Source organism: Canis aureus, unplaced genomic scaffold (assembly GCF_053574225.1).
Source record: "Canis aureus isolate CA01 unplaced genomic scaffold, VMU_Caureus_v.1.0 ptg000124l_RagTag, whole genome shotgun sequence".
Lineage (NCBI taxonomy): Eukaryota > Metazoa > Chordata > Mammalia > Carnivora > Canidae > Canis > Canis aureus.
Genome location: NW_027554438.1, coordinates 122690 through 139930, shown reverse-complemented (window position 1 = coordinate 139930; position 17241 = coordinate 122690). Strand labels below are relative to the sequence as shown.

Genomic DNA, 17241 nt, shown 5'->3' with positions numbered 1-17241 from the left:
AACTACAAGTACATCACTGTCCTTATCTCATCCTCAGTCACTGGTGGGAATTTTATAGGCCACCATGCTATTTACTTTGTGGATAGTAGTACTAAATGAACGAAGATGGACTTCCTCAGAATTGGTAACAAACTGTGGTCCTGACTCTTCCCATTTTTCAAGTACAACCAAATCCTTGTCTGTATAAATCAGTAGGTCAAATGAACCCAAATTGGATAAGATCATTAAAGTACAATTATTTTTCGAAAGGTACAACTATCCTTCCTGTCTCCCTCACATGTGAGCCAGCTATCATGTCAGAAAAGCTAGTTTAGCTTGATCTCTAATCAGTTATATTAGCTAATTGCTTTTCTTCAATGGAAATTTTAGTACAGAAAATACTGTACTCCCTTTTACTTAATGAAAAACTTGATTTTTTTCTTCAAAGAACCACTAAAGATATTTGCAGAAAGTATATAATTAATCACGAGACAGCATGAATCTAAGCCAGAGAAAAAGAACATCTTGGTTCTGTGACCGCTGTATCCCAATGCCCAGAACCGTGTTAGGCATACAGTAGGCATTTAGGGTATATCTGATGAATGAAGGAGTAACTAATCTAGAAAAGAAAGACACAGTTATACCTGTCTAAGTCTTAATTATATACAAGGAAATGTGTATAAAATAAAAGAAATGGAAGAAATTACATCAAAATATTCAGGAGCACTGTAGAAAATTTTCATTCTTTCCCTATTCAGCACTTGTAAATAAAACACAACCAGCATTGCTTTAGATTCATGACGTTTTTCTCACTTATATACCATGACATGGATAATTAAGAAAAAATTCAACAAAACGGTTAATTCTTAAAGTAATAGCTTTAGTAATAGTCTTTCAACAAGAAATCTGAACCAACGTGAAGTCATATAATACTTACAAGAGACTTCCAACAGCGGCAGAAATGTCACGGTAGCTGTGATCTGTTGGATTACGGAGAGGATCTCATCCTGGATGGCCTTCTGAGACTTTTCTCTGGGTGTGCTACCAAAGAAACTAAATGAGTTGATTCATTTTAAGTTTTAACAAGTTATTTAAAACACTGATAAGATTATTTGTTTGATTAAATGCTTCAAAACTCAAATTAAGTAATGCATTCCAAAGGAGTTTTTAAAAAACAATTATAATTTCATTTATTATTCCAGATATTAAGGCTGATCTTAGTATCAGATCATTAAATAACAGATGACTAGAAAACCTGCCGAGTGCTTCAAGTCAGGAAACATTCAGGATATTGTAAAATAAAGATAACAATTAGTATCTAAGATCTTTAATTGGCATAATCATTTTGGTATTTTTAGGAATACCTAAATGTCTAATTCTGTAGTGCTTCAAAGAAGATGTTATACCAAGGTGTATTTATAATTAAACATTTTCTAGGGGAGGGGCAAGATGGCGGAAGACTAGTGTCCCCAAATCACCTGTCCCCACCAATTACCTAGATAATCTTCAAATCATCCTGAAAATCTATGAATTCAGCCTGAGATTTAAAGAGAGAACAGCTGGAATGCTACAGTGAGAAGAGTTCACGCTTCTATCAAGTTAGGAAGACGGGGTAAAAAGAAATAAAGAAACAAAAGGCATCCAAGGGAGAGGGGCCCCACGAAGAGTCAGGCTAAGGCCGGGGTGAGTGTCCCCAGGACAGGAGAGCCCAGGCCCCAAGAAACAGGAGCTTCACCAATCTTCCTGGGTGGAAAGGCCTCACAGGGAGTTGGAGCAGGACCCCAGAAAGGTGGGGATGCCCTCAGGCTCCCTGGGACACTAACAGAGCAACTGTGCCCTGGGGAGAGTGCGCTGAGCTCCCTAAGGGCTGCAGCATGGCATCGCTGGACCCGGGAGCAGCTCAGAGGGGCTCGGACGGCAGCTCTGCGGAGAGGTGGCTATGCGGTGGAGTGCAAATCCAACAGCGCAGGCCCAGGAGCACAGGGCGCCAGGGACACAGCCCAGGATCCGGCCTCCCCCCAGGACAGGCAGAGGCCAGGAGGGCCCAGGACGGGAAGGACGCTCCTGCCCCGAGCTGAGCAGATCAGCGGCCCCGCCCCCAGAGCATCCAGGTCCCTGCAGATGGAGAGCTCTGTAGTTACTGCGGGAGGAGACTCCAGAGCTCCAGAGCTGGCCGCTGTCACTGTGGTTGTTCCTTCTGGAGCCTCAAGGGGGTAAAAAATCCCCACTGAGCCCTGGAACAGGCAGGCGGCAGAGCAGATCCCCCAAGTGCTAACACCTGAAGATCAGCACAACAGGCCCGTCCCCCAGAAGACCAACTAGATGGACAAATTCCAGGGGAAGTCAAGGGAATTAAAGTACAGAAATAGAAGATACTCCCCTGTGTTTTTTTTTGTTTTTGTTTTTTTTTTTTTGCTTTTTGATTTCTGTTTGCTTACCCTGCCCTTCTTTTTCTTTTCTTTATTTTTCTATCTCTGTTTCTTCTCTTTTTTACTTCCTTTTTTCTTTTTTCTTTTTTCTTTTTCTCTTTTCTTTCCTTCTTTCTCTCCTCTCTTTTTCTCCTTTTCCCAATACAACTTGCTTTTGGCCACTCTGCACTGAGCAAAATGACTAGAAAGAAATCCTCAACTCAAAAGAAAGAATCAGAAACAGTCCTCTGTCCCACAGAGTTACAAAATCTGGATTACAATTCAATGTCAGAAAGGAAATTCAGAAGCACTATTATAAACCTACTGGGGGCTAGAAAAAAGCATAAAGGACTCAAGAGACTTCATGACTGCAATATTTAGATATAATCAGGCAGAAATTAAAAATCAATTGAATGAGGTGCAATCCAAACTAGAAGTCCACACAACGAGGGTTCATGAGGCAGAAGAATGAGAGGGAGACATAGAAGACAAGTTGATGGCAAAGAGAGAAACTGAGGGAAAAAGAGACAAACAATGAAAAGACCATGAAGATAGATTAAGAGAAATAAACGACAGACTGAGGAAGAAAAACCTACATTTAATTGGGTTTCCCAAGTGCTCCGAAAGGGCCAGAGGGCCAGAATATGTATTTTAACAAATCCTAGCTGAAAACTTTCCTAATCTGGGAAGGGAAACAGGCATTCTGATCCAGGAGATAGAGAGATCCCCCCCTAAAATCAATAAAAACCATTAAACACCTCGACATTTAATAGTGAAGCTTGCAAATTCCAAAGATAAAGAGAAGATCCTTAAAGCAGCAAGAGACAAGAAATCCCTGACTTTTATGGGGAGGAGTATTAGGGTTACAGCCGACCTCTCCACAGAGACCTGGCAGGACAGAAAGGGCTGGCAGGATATATTCAGGGTCCTAAATGAGAAGAACATGCAACCAAGAATACTTTATCCAGCAAGGCTCTCATTCAGAATAAAAGGAGAGAGAAAGACCTTCCAAGACAGGCAGGAACTGAAAGAATATGTGACCTCCAAACCAGCTCTGCAAGAAATTTTAAGGGGAAACTCTTAAAATTTCCCTTTAAGAAGAAGTTCAGTGGAACAATCCACAAAAAAAGGACTGAATAGATATCATGATGACACTAAACTCTTACCTGTCAATAGTAACTCTGAACGTGAACGGGCTTAATGACCCCATCAAAAGGTGCAGGGTTTCAGACTGGATAAAAAAGCAGGACCCATCTATTTGCTGTCTACAAGAGACTCATCTTAGACAGAAGGACACTTACAGCCTGAAAACAAAAGGTTGGAGAACCATTTACCATTCAAATGGTCCTCAAAAGAAAGCAGTGGTAGCCATCCTTATATCAGATAAACTGAACTTTACCCCAAAGACTGTAGTAAGAGATGAAGAGGGACACTATATCATACTTAAAGGATCTATCCAACAACAGGACTTAACAATCCTCAATATATATGCCCTGAATGTGGGAGCTGACAAATATATCAATGAATTAATAACCAAAATTAAGACATATTTAGATAATAATACACTTCTACTTGGTGACTTCGATTTAAGGCTTTCTGCACTGGATAGGTCTTCTAAGCACAACATCTCCAAAGAAACAAGAGCTTTAAATGATACACTGGACCAGATGGACTTCAGGTATCTACAGAACTTTACATCCAAACTCAACTGAATACACATTCTTCTCAAGTGCACATGGAACTTTCTCCAGAATAGACCACATCCTGGGTCACAAATGGGGTTTGAACCGATACCAAAATATTGGGATCGTCCCCTGCATATTCTCAGACCATAATGCCTTGATATTAGAACTAAATCACAACAAGAAGTTTGGAAGGCCTTCAAACACGTGGAGGTTAAGGATCATCTTGCAAAAACATGAAAGGGTCAACCAGGAAATTAAGGAAGAATTAAAAAGATTCATGGAAACTAATGAGAATGAAGGTACAACCATTCAAAATCATTGGGATGCAGCAAAAGCAGTCCTAAGGGGGAAATACATCGCAATACAAGCATCCACTCAAAAACTGGAAAGATCTCAAATACAAAAGCAAACCTTACATATAAAGGAGCTAGAGAAGAAACAGCAAATAGATCCTACACCCAGTAGAAGAAGAGAGTTAAGAAAGATTCGAGCAGAACTCAATGAAATCAAGACCAAAAGAACTGTGGAACAGGTCAACATAAACAGGAGTTGGTTCTATGAAAGAATTAATAAGATAGATAAACCGTTAGCCAACCTTATTAAAAAGAAGATAGAGAAGACTCAAATTAAGAAAGTCACGAATGAGAAAGGAGAGATCACGACCAACACCAAGGAAATACAAACGATTTTAAAAACATATTACGAACAGCTATAGGACAATAAATTAGGCAATCTAGAAGAAATGGATGCATTCCTGGAAAGCCACAAACTACCAAAACTGGAACAGGAAGAAATAGAAAACCTAAACAGGCCAATAACCAGGGAGGAAATTGAAGCAGTCATCAAAAACCCCCCAAGACACAAAAGTCCAGGGCCAGATGGCTTCCAAGGGGAATTCTATGAAACGTTTAAAGAAGAAACCATACCTATTCTACTAAAGCTGTTTGGAAAGATAGAAAGAGATGGAGTACTTCCAAATTCTTTCTTTGAGGCCAGCATCACCTTAATTCCAAAACCAGACAAAGACCCCACCAAAAGGAGAATTACAGACCAATATCCCTGATGAACATGGATGCAAAAATTCTCAACAAGATACTAACCAATAGGTTCCAACAATACATTAAGAAAATTATTCACCATGACCATGTACGATTTATCCCCGGGACACAAGGCTGGTTCAATACTCATAAAACAAACAATGTGATTCATCATATCAGCAAGAGAAAAACCAAGAACCATAGGATCCTCTCATTAGATGCATAGAAAGCATTTGACAAAATACAGCATCCATTCCTGATCAAAACTCATCAGAGTGTAGGGACAGAGGGAATATTCTTCAACATCTTAAAAGCCATCTACCTAAAGCCCACAGCAAATATCATTCTCCATGGGGAAGCACTGGGAGCCGTTCCCCTAAGATCAGGAACAAGACAGGGATGTCCACTCTCACCACTGCTATTCAACATAGTATTGGAAGTCCTAGCCTCAGCAATCAGACAAAAAAAGGCATTAAAGGCATTCAAATTGACAAAGAAGAAGTCAAACTCTCCCTCTTCGCCGATGACATGATACTCTACATAGAAAACCCAAAAGCCTCCACCCCAAGATTGCTAGAACTCATACAGCAATTTGGCAGTGTGGCAGGATACAAAATCAATGCCCAGAAATCAATGGCATTTCTATACACTAACAATGAGACTGAAGAAAGAGAAATTAAGGAGTCCATCCCATTTACAATTGCACCCAAAAGCATAAGATACCTAGGAAGAAACCTAACCAAAGAGGTAAAGGATCTATACCCTAAAAACTATAGAACACTTCTGAAAGAAATTGAGGAAGACACAAAGAGATGGAAAAATATTCCATGCTCATGGATTGGCAGAATTAAGATTGTGAAAATGTCAATGTTACCCAGAGCAATGTACATGTTTAACGCAATCCCTATCAAAATATCATGGACTTTCTTCAGAGAGAACAAATTATTTTAAGATTTGTGTGGAATCAGAAAAGACCCCGAATAGCCAGAGAATTTTAAAAAAGAAAACCATAGCTGGGGGCATCACAATGCCAGATTTCAGGTTGTACTACAAAGCTGTGGTCACCAAGACAGTGTGGTGCCAGCACAAAAACAGACACATAGATCAATGGAACAGAATAGAGAACCCAGAAATGGACCCTGAACTTTATGGTCAACTAATATTCGATAAAGGAGGAAAGACTATCCATTGGAAGAAAGACAGTCTCTTTAATAAATGGTGCTGGGAAAATTGGACATCCACATGCAGAGGAATGAAACTAGACCACGCTCTTTCACCACACACAAAGATAAACTCAAAATGGATGAAAAATCTAAATGTGAGACAAGATTCCATCAAAATCCTAGAGTAGAACACAGGGAACACCCTTTTTGAACTCGGCCACAATAACTTCTTGCAAGATACATCCATGAAGGCAAAAGAAACAAAAGCAAAAATGAACTATTGGGACTTCATCAAGATAAGAAGCTTTTGCACAGCAAAGGATACAGTCAACAAAACTACAAGACAACTTACAGAATGGGAGAAGATATTTGCAAATGTCATATCAGATAAAAAGGGTTAGCATCCAAGATCTATAAAGAACTTCTTAAACTCAACACCAAAGAAACATACAATCCAATCATGAAATGGGCAAAAGACATGAAGAGAAATCTCACAGAGGAAGACATAGACATGGCCAACACGCACATGAGAAAATGCTCTGCATCACTTGCCATCAGGGAAATACAAACCAAAACCACAATGAGATACCACCTTACACCATGAGAGTTGGGAAAATTAACAAGGCAGGAAACCACAAATGATGGAGAGGATGCGGAGAAAAGGGAACCCTCTTACACTGTTGGTGGGAACGTGAACTGGTGCAGCCACTCTGGAGAACTGTGTGGAGGTTCCTCAAAGAGTTAAAAATAGCCCTGCACTATGACCCAGCAGTTGCACCTCTGGGATTTACTTCAGAGATGCAGATGCAATGAAACGCCGGGACACCTGCACCCACCTGCACCCGGATGTTTCTGGAAGCAATGTCCACAATAGCCAAACTGTGGAAGGAGCCTCGATGTCCATCGAAAGATGAATGGATAAAGAAGATGTGGTTTATGTATACAATGGAACATTACTCAGCCATTAGAAATGACAAATACCCACCATTTGCTTAACGTGGATGGAACTGCAGGGTATTATGCTGAGTGCAGTAAGTCAGTCGGAGAAGGACAAACATTGTATGTTCTCATTCATTTGGGGAATATAAATAATAGTGAAAGGGGATATAAGGGAAGGGAGAAGAAATGTGTGGGAAATATCAGAAAGGGAGACGGAACATACATACTCCTAACTCTGGGAAACGAACTAGGGGTGGTGGCAGGGGAGGAGGGCGGGGGTGGGGGTGACTGGGTGGTGGGCACTGAGGGGGGCACTTGACGGCATGAGCACTGGGTGTTATTCTGTATGTTGGTAAATTGAACACCAATAAAAAATAAATTCATTAAAAAATAAAATAATCATTTTCTAAAACAGACCAAAGGCTTCAGGAACAAACTACATTTCATTATGCGAGAGAGTTCTGAGTTTACAGGTAAGCATGCCTGGGACAATGCTAAGAATTAGCATATAATGAGGGGGCATTTCCCATCCAGAGGATCTAAGAACTTCAGTTCAGAGTGTCTTAGGAAGTTTATAGCGTTAAATGAAATACAGTAGAGCTGCATATCAAGCTAGGAGAAAATCTAGGATAATACTTCATGGTTAAAAGTACCTTGACACAATCCATTAAATGGCCCACCTAATACATCATGTGTAGCTTACATATAGCACCATAAATACTAAAGGGTGAAATTTATGGATTTTAGACTAAGGGCAGTTATGTTAAAAGTACACTATACAAGTCCATAATAGGCACGACTCTTTTGTGAGCACAGTTTGTGAGTCTTATTCTTCTCCACGGGAGATCTAACATAGTTAGAAACAAACTACCTTATACGAAACTAGTTCAATATAGTTAGAACTCAGTTAGTCAAGAAAACAAGTTTTGGAAAAAAAATCTATGAAAGTGGAAGCAGTTTAATTCATACTTACCTGTCATCTTTTGCAGTCTTGTCGCACTCAATATCAAACTTCCACCTTTCAAGGACTTCACCGCTTTCAATATTTGAGATGAATACCACCAGTTTCTGAACTGAACACTTGTATAACCAATCTGCAATACAGAACAGGGCATCTTTTTTGGTTCACTGCATTACAAAGTAACTCTTCCCAGGTCTCACTTTCTGCCCTTAGCAAATTCCTACCACTGGTATTTTGGAACTCCTCCAACCTGTACAGAAAACTTGCCTCACAATAACCTAGCTCCCGTTGTCCAATTCTCAGTATCCGTACCAGATGTAGTTAGTACTGAATGCTAAGCACAGAGTAGTGAACATGCAGTATACTCTAATCCAAGGTAAATTCCAGAAGATGAGCATTAATCTAATCACTGCAGCAATAAATGCAAATTTTTAATTGTAATAAATGTTAAGAAGGTGCAGTATGTGATCCAATGAGAGAATATAGGAAAACTTGACTCAGGGAATTCTCACTTGACTTCAGTTCTACAAATAAATACCATTAAATATGCAAAAGATTACAGAAAAGGGTACAGGTCTAAAATACTGAAAAGCGAAAAGTATCTGACCAGAGGATTGAAAGGGTAATACAAATACAGTTAAGAAAGGGAGAATGAACAAGGTCGGTTTGTGCAAGATACATAGGGGTCAGACCACACAAGGTCACATGGGGTAAATTAAAGAACTTATAGTTCAAGAATCAGGGAAGTCATTACTGTGTCTGAAGTAGGGTGTGATGTGATTAAACTTATATTTCAGAACTATCCTTTAGGCTGTGATGTGTGGAAAGTAGAGTGGAAGTAAAGAGAGGATCTAGGGATGCTAATTGATTAGTAATTCAAGCAAGAGGTACTGAAGGCTTATAGAAGGATAAATTGGTAGAGATGGATCAGTATAGGTAGAGTCAAGAGATTTCGTGGTTAAAATTGTTAAGATTTATTGGATACTTATGAGACTAAGGAAGAGGAAATACTCAGAGATAGTTGCCAACTTTCTGGTTTATACCACTGGTTGGAAGGTTGATCCATTCATTGAAAGAGAACGGAAATGAGACACAATGCTTACAATTTTTTTAAGGTTTTATTTTTCTTCTTTTGTAAAGATTTTATTTATTTATTCATGACAGATAGAGAGAGAGGAAGAGATACAGGCAGAGGGAGAAGCAGGCTCCATGCAGGGAGCCTGATGTGGGACTCAATCCCAGGTCTCCAGGATCATGCCCTGGGCTGAAGGCAGTGCTAAACTGCTGAGCCACCCGGGCTGCCCTAAGGTTTTATTTCTAAGTAATCTCCACACACAATGTGGGGCTGGAACTTACAACCCAAGATCAAGAGTTGCATGCTCTACTGACTGAGCCAGCCAGGACCCCCTTAAATTTAGTTTTCAAGTATCACTTGGTTAGCCACATGTGGATATCAAGGGAGCCACTTACTATATGAGCAAAGAGAAGACTTGGGTTGGATGTATGTTTATGAGTCAACTACACAAAGATTGTTAGTAAAGTTATGAATGTGTCAGAAGTCATCTTAGAGATTATAATAAGGGGGCCTCATAATGAGCCCTGAATTAATATTGGAACTTGGGATAATATACTCAAGAATACACAGTTTTGTTTTTTTTTAAGACACAAAAACAATCTTGTAATATTTAGGACTTGTGGGCCACCTAGGTCTCTTACATAGTTTTTTAAAAACTAGCCTTTAAAAATCTGAAAACACTCAGTTTGCAGGTAGTACAAAAATAGGCCACTTGCTGGATATGGGCCATCAGTCTTGCTGACCCCTTGACAAAAACAAACCTTGTCTCAATTTTGCTCGGAAGAGGAAGAGATTGGGTAGTCACTTAAAGATCTGGGGTGGGTGGAAATTTTTTTCTTTTAAAACTGAAGACAAATGAAACCAATGAAAATATCTCAAAACAAAGAAATCAGACATACCAGAGAAGAACTAGGGTAGATTCCTTAAGAAGGCTAGAGGGATGGGGATTCAAAGAGATTGAACAATTTGCCTCTAAGAAGGGCAATTCCTCCATTCTAACTAAAATAAAAGGGACAAATTAAATAGGAAGGTCTACATACAACTGAGGTGAAATGTCCTAAGTGTAGTCTTAAAGGAGACAACCTAAAAACCAGTAACTTAGGCAGGGCTTGCTTCTTCATCAAATTAAGGTGACATAGATTCTTAGTTACTTCTATGTTTCAGGCTAAGTAATCTGAGTATCGCCCTGGGTGATTTAGCCCTGAAGATGATAAAAACACAATTAATAGATTTTAAAAATAAAGCCTCTTGAAACAAACAAACAAACAAACAAACAAAAAATATATATATATATGACTCAGGTATAAAAAAATTACTGTAATTTTTTTTTTTTTTGGAACTAGTTTTGGAAGGTGAAATGAGGAGCCAGGGAGAAACATCCTATAACACAGAAAAATTAGAAGTGAGAATCCTAAGTAGAGAAAAAAATGGGGGAAAAAAGAGACAGAATAGATGGAGAACAAGTATCCATTCAACAAGTATTCAGTAATTTCTTGAGCTAAGAAAAAACAAGGGGTGTTCAGATAGAAATGGCTAACGTACAGGCAGGATTTTAACAAAGACAAATGAAGACAGTAAGACATTAAAAAACTTTATTGGGTATTCTATTAGTAGTATTTTTTTTAAGTTTAGTTCCCAGGCTGGATCCAATTTCATTTTCTTTTATCTTAAAATAATGACGGTTTTAAACTGTAGGCAGCTATAGAAAATATATCATGTTAAAAATATGTAGTGGATTTCTCTCCAATAATAAACATCATCATAGTTATGTAAAATTCCAACTTGTTCCACCTGGCTACACGAACTGCAAAAATCACTTCAAAAGGAGTTGATAGAGATTGTTTTGTGAAGCCAGATCAGATTCCTAACATCAACGTATTTAACCCACTCAAAATGCGGTAGGGAAGAGTGGACTTTCTTTCACTTTATTATTTGCTTCCTTCCGATGGAGAATCACTATATTTGAGATTGCAGTGTTCTACACCTCTTTGTATAGAGCTGAAAAATGAACACCAAGATGCCAGAAAGTACGGGTCCAAGAAGACCTGCAAAACTCAAATTGGTTTTCAACAATTAAATACCTTTCACTTGTCCACTACATGATTGAATTATTTTATGAGCTCAGGATCTGTTGTTATAAGCAAGGTGAGTCCGTATTTCTGCCCTCTGGTAGAGGTTTCAGATGGATATATGCCACGCTGATATAAAATGCTGTTGATGCCAAATGCTGAAAACAAAAGGAATGTTAAAGTTATTTCCACTTTGTAACTCTGGAAAATAAAGCCTATTTAGATGTGGCTGCGGTTTCATTCATGGCATCAAACTGAAAAAGCCTAAACGTGCGTTTGTGCGTGTCTTGCTGAAAGCAGAGTAGGGGAAAAGTGCCACTGAAAATCCTTAAAAATGTTGCTTCTAAATCAAAAGAACACGATACCTGCGTTTATGCGGAAATAAAAATGCCAAACTGCATTAACCTAGCGTCCAAGTAGAACTACAAGCTCAGGGTAATGCAAGCCCCAATTCAGGTTACGTGATCACAGGGTGTGGAAATAGGCTTTTGCGTCTGGATTAGCAATTGATTGATTAACCGGTCGGATGCTCCAGAGCAAGCCTCTCCCTCACTTTTCCCTCCTCTTCTCCTGCCAGAGTCTATCAGAGGGTACAAGCATGGCCTGGTCCTAAATCTAGCCCATCGCCCTCAGTACCGGAATCAAAGCTTGGTGGATGGGCTGTTCAAAGTGCACTGGGCTCCACCGCTCGGGGTGGTGCCGGGCGGCCGGGCTGGGCAGCCTGTGGGATCCGCAGTTTCCCGCAAGGCTGCTGGTGCAGGGGCGCGGCGCGAGGCAGGCCGGGCAGCACCTGGGCTTCCCGCTCCCCCAGGAGCAAGGCGCCTAGATTAGATTCTCCAGCCAGGCGGGCGCTGGAGCAGAGCCGCCCCCCACCCCCGGCCCCCGCCTCCGGGCCGGCCGGGCCTCCAGGGCCGCTGGCCTCAGCTGTCCCCGCCCTCTGGCCTGCGGGAGGGGGACTCACAGAAGAACTGGGCCACGATTTCCGCCTCTGCTCGCGGGAGAGCTGCGGCGCCACGGCCAGGCCTAGGGACGAGGGAGCGCGCTGCTGCCCGGCAGACCAGACGGCGACCGCACAGCCTCCAACGGTTCCCGCCAGTCGTTTGGAAAGTAACGACGCTGCTCCCCGGGGCCTTCGCGCAGGCGCGACGAGCCTCTCGGCCCGCCCAGCGCCAGTCTCCCCGCTCGCCGGAGGGGGCGCCTCGCGCAGGCGCAGTGGGTAGGCGTGGTCAGGCGCTTCCGGGCTGTCGGGGCTCGAAGGGTCCTGGCGGGCACCTGGAATTGTGGTCGCGGGGCCGCAGCTGAGGCGAGAGGACTGCAAAACCTGGCTCTGACGCCCGCTCCGAGGCCTGCGGAGTGAGGCCCAGGATCCCAGTTCGGCAGTTTCAAAGCGATTTTTTTTTTCAAAGCTATTTTCAAAGTGATGTGAACTGCGCGCCGGTTGCATCTTAACGTGGCCCCAGGGACCCCCCCCCCCGCAAACTTTTGCTTAGATGCTTCCAGCCAGTCAAGAAGCCGCCTGCGTGGCACCGAGCACAGCTGGAGAGGGCCTGGTGACTGTCTGCCCGCGCAGCTTTTAAGAAATTGGGGGCGGCCCGGGCGGCCCAGCGGTTGACGCGCCTTCAGCCTGGGCCTGACCCTGGAGCCCAGGGGTGGAGTCCGCGTGGGGCTCCCTGCGTGGAGCCTGCCTCTGCCTCTGCCTGTGTCTCTGCCTCGCTCTCTCTCTTTCTCTGTGTGTCTATCGTGAATAAATACATTCTTCTTCAAAAACAAAGGAATCGGGTTGGGGTGAAAGGGGTGAGCCGCAGCCCTTGTCCTGTGCTGTCAGCCGGAGCCGCAGGGGCTGCCTCTGTGCGCGGGAATAAGTTGCTCGGGCATAAGTTCCCCCACCAAACAGGCCCAGACACACTGAAGAAGTTGTCAGGGAATTTTGACCCACGAATTCACGGATTTTACCTTAGGATGAGAAGCTTGGAAGAGAGTGCACAATCCATGTCAATTGCAAAAACAGTGTAGTTCTTGAAGGAGCTAGAAATATTATTTGTAAAACTCAAGCCCCGAAAACTACCTACCAGACATGCTATCCTACTTGCTTAAATGAGAAATGCCCTAGTGTCTTACTGTTCTATGATTGCATGACAAGTTACCGCAAGTTGATGGCTTAAGATAACACACATTTATTATTGTCGGGTAGGTCAGGGGTTGGTGTGACACAGCTGGATGCTCAGCTTAAGAATCTCACTCGGTTGAAATACAGGTGTCTCTGCAAGTGGAATCTCATCCGCTTGCATCCATCAACCCAGAAGATCCAGGGTTCTCTTCCAAGCCCCTTGGTTGTTGGCAGAATTAATAACCTTGTGTTTCTTGGACTGGCGTTATTGTTTTGCTCGTTGGCCAGAGGGGAGTCTTGTGCCTTAGCCAGATGGCTCTTCCATAGACCTTCTCATACTGCGAGTCTCTTTGACTTCATGGAGATCTCTTTTAAGGATTCATCTGATTGGATTAGACCTAGTCAGTTAATTTCCCCTTTGATGATTTTTTTTTTTTTACCTTTGATGAATTTAATCCGGGATGTGAATCCTATCATATTCACAGACTCTGGCCACACTCAAACAGAGGAGAGTATCTAAAATGTGCTCCTTAGAAGTCATGGATTTTTCTGCCCTCTTAGAATGCTGCCTATGACAGTGTTATCAGATTTTGATCAGTTTGAAACATAGCTAATAGGCCAAGTAGCCGTAAAATATTTTCCTTACACCCTTTAGTCTTTTGTACCTGTGTATACACAGGTGTGTTTAAATCACCATCTTTCACTACTTCCACCAGGAACTTAGAGGGAGAACTCGGGCATGATACTGGTAGAGCCACATGCTCAGCTTACTACAAATAAAAATTGTTTCTCTTTATGAGGAATTTTATATCAATACTGAGCACTTAAGGAAATATTTTTTTCGGTTTCATTTTTCTGAATATGTAAATAATTGTTGGTATAATTCTGGAGATTCTAGAATTTATTCTTTTAATTTTTTTATTTAATAAATTTATTTTTTATTGGTGTTCAATTTACAATATACAAAATAACACCCAGTGCTCATCCTGTCAAGTGCCCCCCTCAGTGCCTGTCACCCATTCACCCCCACCGCCCACCCTCCTCCCCTTCCACCACACCTAGTTCGTTTCCCAGAGTTAGGAGTCTTTATGTTCTGTCTCCCTTTCTGGTATTTCCCACACATTTCTTCTCCCTTCCCTTCTATTCCCTTTCACTATTATTTATATTCCCAAATGAATGAGAACATACAATGTTTGTCCTTCTCCAACTGACTTACTTCACTCAGCATAATATCCTCCAGTTCCATCCACGTTGAAACAAATGGTGGGTATTTCTCATTTATTTTTTTTAATTTTTATTTATTTATGATAGTCACACAGAGAGAGAGAGAGAGGCAGAGACATAGGCAGAGGGAGAAGCAGGCTCCATGCACCAGAAGCCTGACGTGGGATTCGATCCCGGGTCTCCAGGATCGCGCCCTGGGCCAAAGGCAGGCGCCAAACCGCTGCGCCACCCAGTGATCCCCGGTATTTGTCATTTCTAATGGCTGAGTAATATTCCATTGTATACATAAACCACATCTTCTTTATCCATTCATCTTTCGATGGACATCGAGGCTCCTTCCACAGTTTGGCTATTGTGGCCATTGCTGCTATAAACATCAGGGTGCAGGTGTCCCGGCGTTTCATTGCATCTGTATCTTTGGGGTAAATCTCCAACAGCGCAATTGCTGGGTCGTAGGGCAGGTCTATTTTTAACTCTTTGAGGAACCTGCACACAGTTTTCCAGAGTGGCTGCACCAGTTCACATTCCCACCAACAGTGTAAGAGGGTTCCCTTTTCTCTGCATCCTCTCCAACATTTGTGGTTTCCCCATTCTCACTGGTGTGAGGTGGGATCTCATTGTGGTTTTGATTTGTATTTCCCTGATGGCAAGTGATGCAAAGCATTTTCTTATGTGCATGTTGGCCATGTCTATGTCTTCCTCTGTGAGATTTCTGTTCATGTCTTTGCCCATTTCATGATTGGATTGTTGGTTTCTTTGGTGTTGAGTTTAAGAAGTTCTTTATAGATCTTGGAAACTAGCCCTTTATCTGATATGTCATTTGCAAATATCTTCTCCCATTCTGTAGGTTGCCTTTGAGTTTTGTTGATTGTATCCTTCGCTGTGCAAAAGCTTCTTATTTCGATGAAGTCCCAATAGTTCATTTTTGCTTTTGTTTCTTTTGCCTTCATGGATATATCTCGCAAGAAGTTACTGTGGTTGACTTCAAAAAGGGTGTTGCCTGTGTTCTCCTCTAGGATTTTGATGGAATCTTGTCTCACATTTAGATCTTTCATCCATTTTGAGTTTATCTTTGTGTATGGTGAAAGAGCGTGGTCTAGTTTCATTCCTCTGCATGTGGATGTCCAGTTTTCCCAGCACCATCTATTGAAGAGACTGTCTTTCTTCCAGTGGATAGTCTTTCCTCCTTTGTCGAATATTAGTTGACCATAAAGTTTAGGGTCGACTTCTGGATTCTCTATTCTGTTCCATTGATCTATGTTTTTGTGCCAGTACCACACTGTCTGGATGACCACAGCTTTGTAGTACAACCTGAAATCTGGCATTGTGATGGTCCCAGCTATGGTTTTCTTTTTTAAAATTCTCTGGCTATTCGGGGTCTTTTCTGATTCCACACAAATCTTAAAATAATTTGTTCTAACTCTCTGAAGAAAGTCCATGGTATTTTGATAGGGATTGCATTAAATGTGTACATTGCCCTGGGTAACATTGACATTTTCACAATCTTAATTCTGCCAATCCATGAGCATGGAATATTTTTCCATCTCTTTGTGTCTTCCTCAATTTCTTTCAGAAGTGTTCTATACTTTTTAGTGTATAGATACTTTATCCCTTTGGTTAGGTTTATTCCTAGGTATCTTATGCTTTTGGGTGCAATTGTAAATGGGATGGACTCCTTAATTTCTCTTTCTTCAGTCTCATTGTTAGTATATAGAAATGCCACTGACTTCTGGGCATTGATTTTCTATCCTGCCACGCTGCGAAATTGCTGTATGAGTTCTAGCAATCTTGGGGTGGAGTCTTTTGGGTTTTCTATGTAGAGTATCATGTCATTGAAGAAGAGGGAGAGTTTGACTTCTTCTTTGCCAATTTAATGCCTTTAATGTCTTTTTGTTAACACTGATTTTCTAAGCACCGAGTGGGTATAAGACTGTCTACACGTCCATCACACGAAGAAGGCAAGCTGCCCAAGCATCCCACAGGATGGCTTCACTGTACACTCTTGAAGGTGGATGCCTAATGATCTAGGGGCAAAATGCAACAGCCACACACCTGTGACCTCTTCATTTTCCAAAAATACTTAGGAGCAATTCTAACTAAAAAAACAACTGTGGATAAATAACCTCAAGAACAAACAATTTTACATCTTAGAAGAAGGTCAAAGCAATGCATGTGTAAGTCTGGGTGACCCTCTGTTGATATTCTCAAGTTAAAGAGAACTTTCAAGGTGTTACCCTCAGCCTCCTGTGCTCCTCCCTTACTTTCCCTCTAAGAGGCTTAATACTTCAGTACTTTGGACCATGAGGAGTTGAAGAGGGCACCACTCCTAGAATATGTTCTAGCTAGACAAAGGAAAGCAGGGAAGAGGTGAAAAAAAAAGTAAAATTGTCATCCTGGTTCTGTGACTTCTAGTGCAACCTTATAATTTCAATTTACTACTCTGACTTGTAACCAGATCACGTTACTAGGTGAGAAGAGGGTCCCTTGTTGTTATACATTCTGAGAGAAAAGAAAATTTAGGGCACCAGAGAACAGGGAGTCTTTACTCTTGGTGTATCGTCTGGTATGCAACATATGTTTATTGAGCGCCCACC

General features: G+C 41.6%; 1 protein-coding gene across 13 annotated transcripts in view; it reads right to left on the bottom strand.

Moving 5' to 3' along the window:
* LOC144309603 (rho GTPase-activating protein 20-like) overlaps positions 1-12515 on the bottom strand; it is a 52896-nt gene extending 40381 nt beyond the window's left edge. For 2 of the 13 annotated variants that reach the window (XM_077890696.1, XM_077890695.1), the window contains exons 1-4: positions 12278-12507; positions 11329-11474; positions 8185-8305; positions 917-1032 (exon numbers count right to left, since the gene is read on the bottom strand). The gene's annotated coding sequence lies outside the window, so the exon portion shown is untranslated. Of the gene's footprint in view, positions 1-916; positions 1033-8184; positions 8306-11328; positions 11475-11952; positions 12197-12277 lie in introns of those variants that run through there. The other 11 variants (XM_077890704.1, XM_077890703.1, XM_077890697.1 and 8 more) reach the window with 11 other exon arrangements.
* Between the last annotated feature and the right edge of the window lie 4726 nt (positions 12516-17241).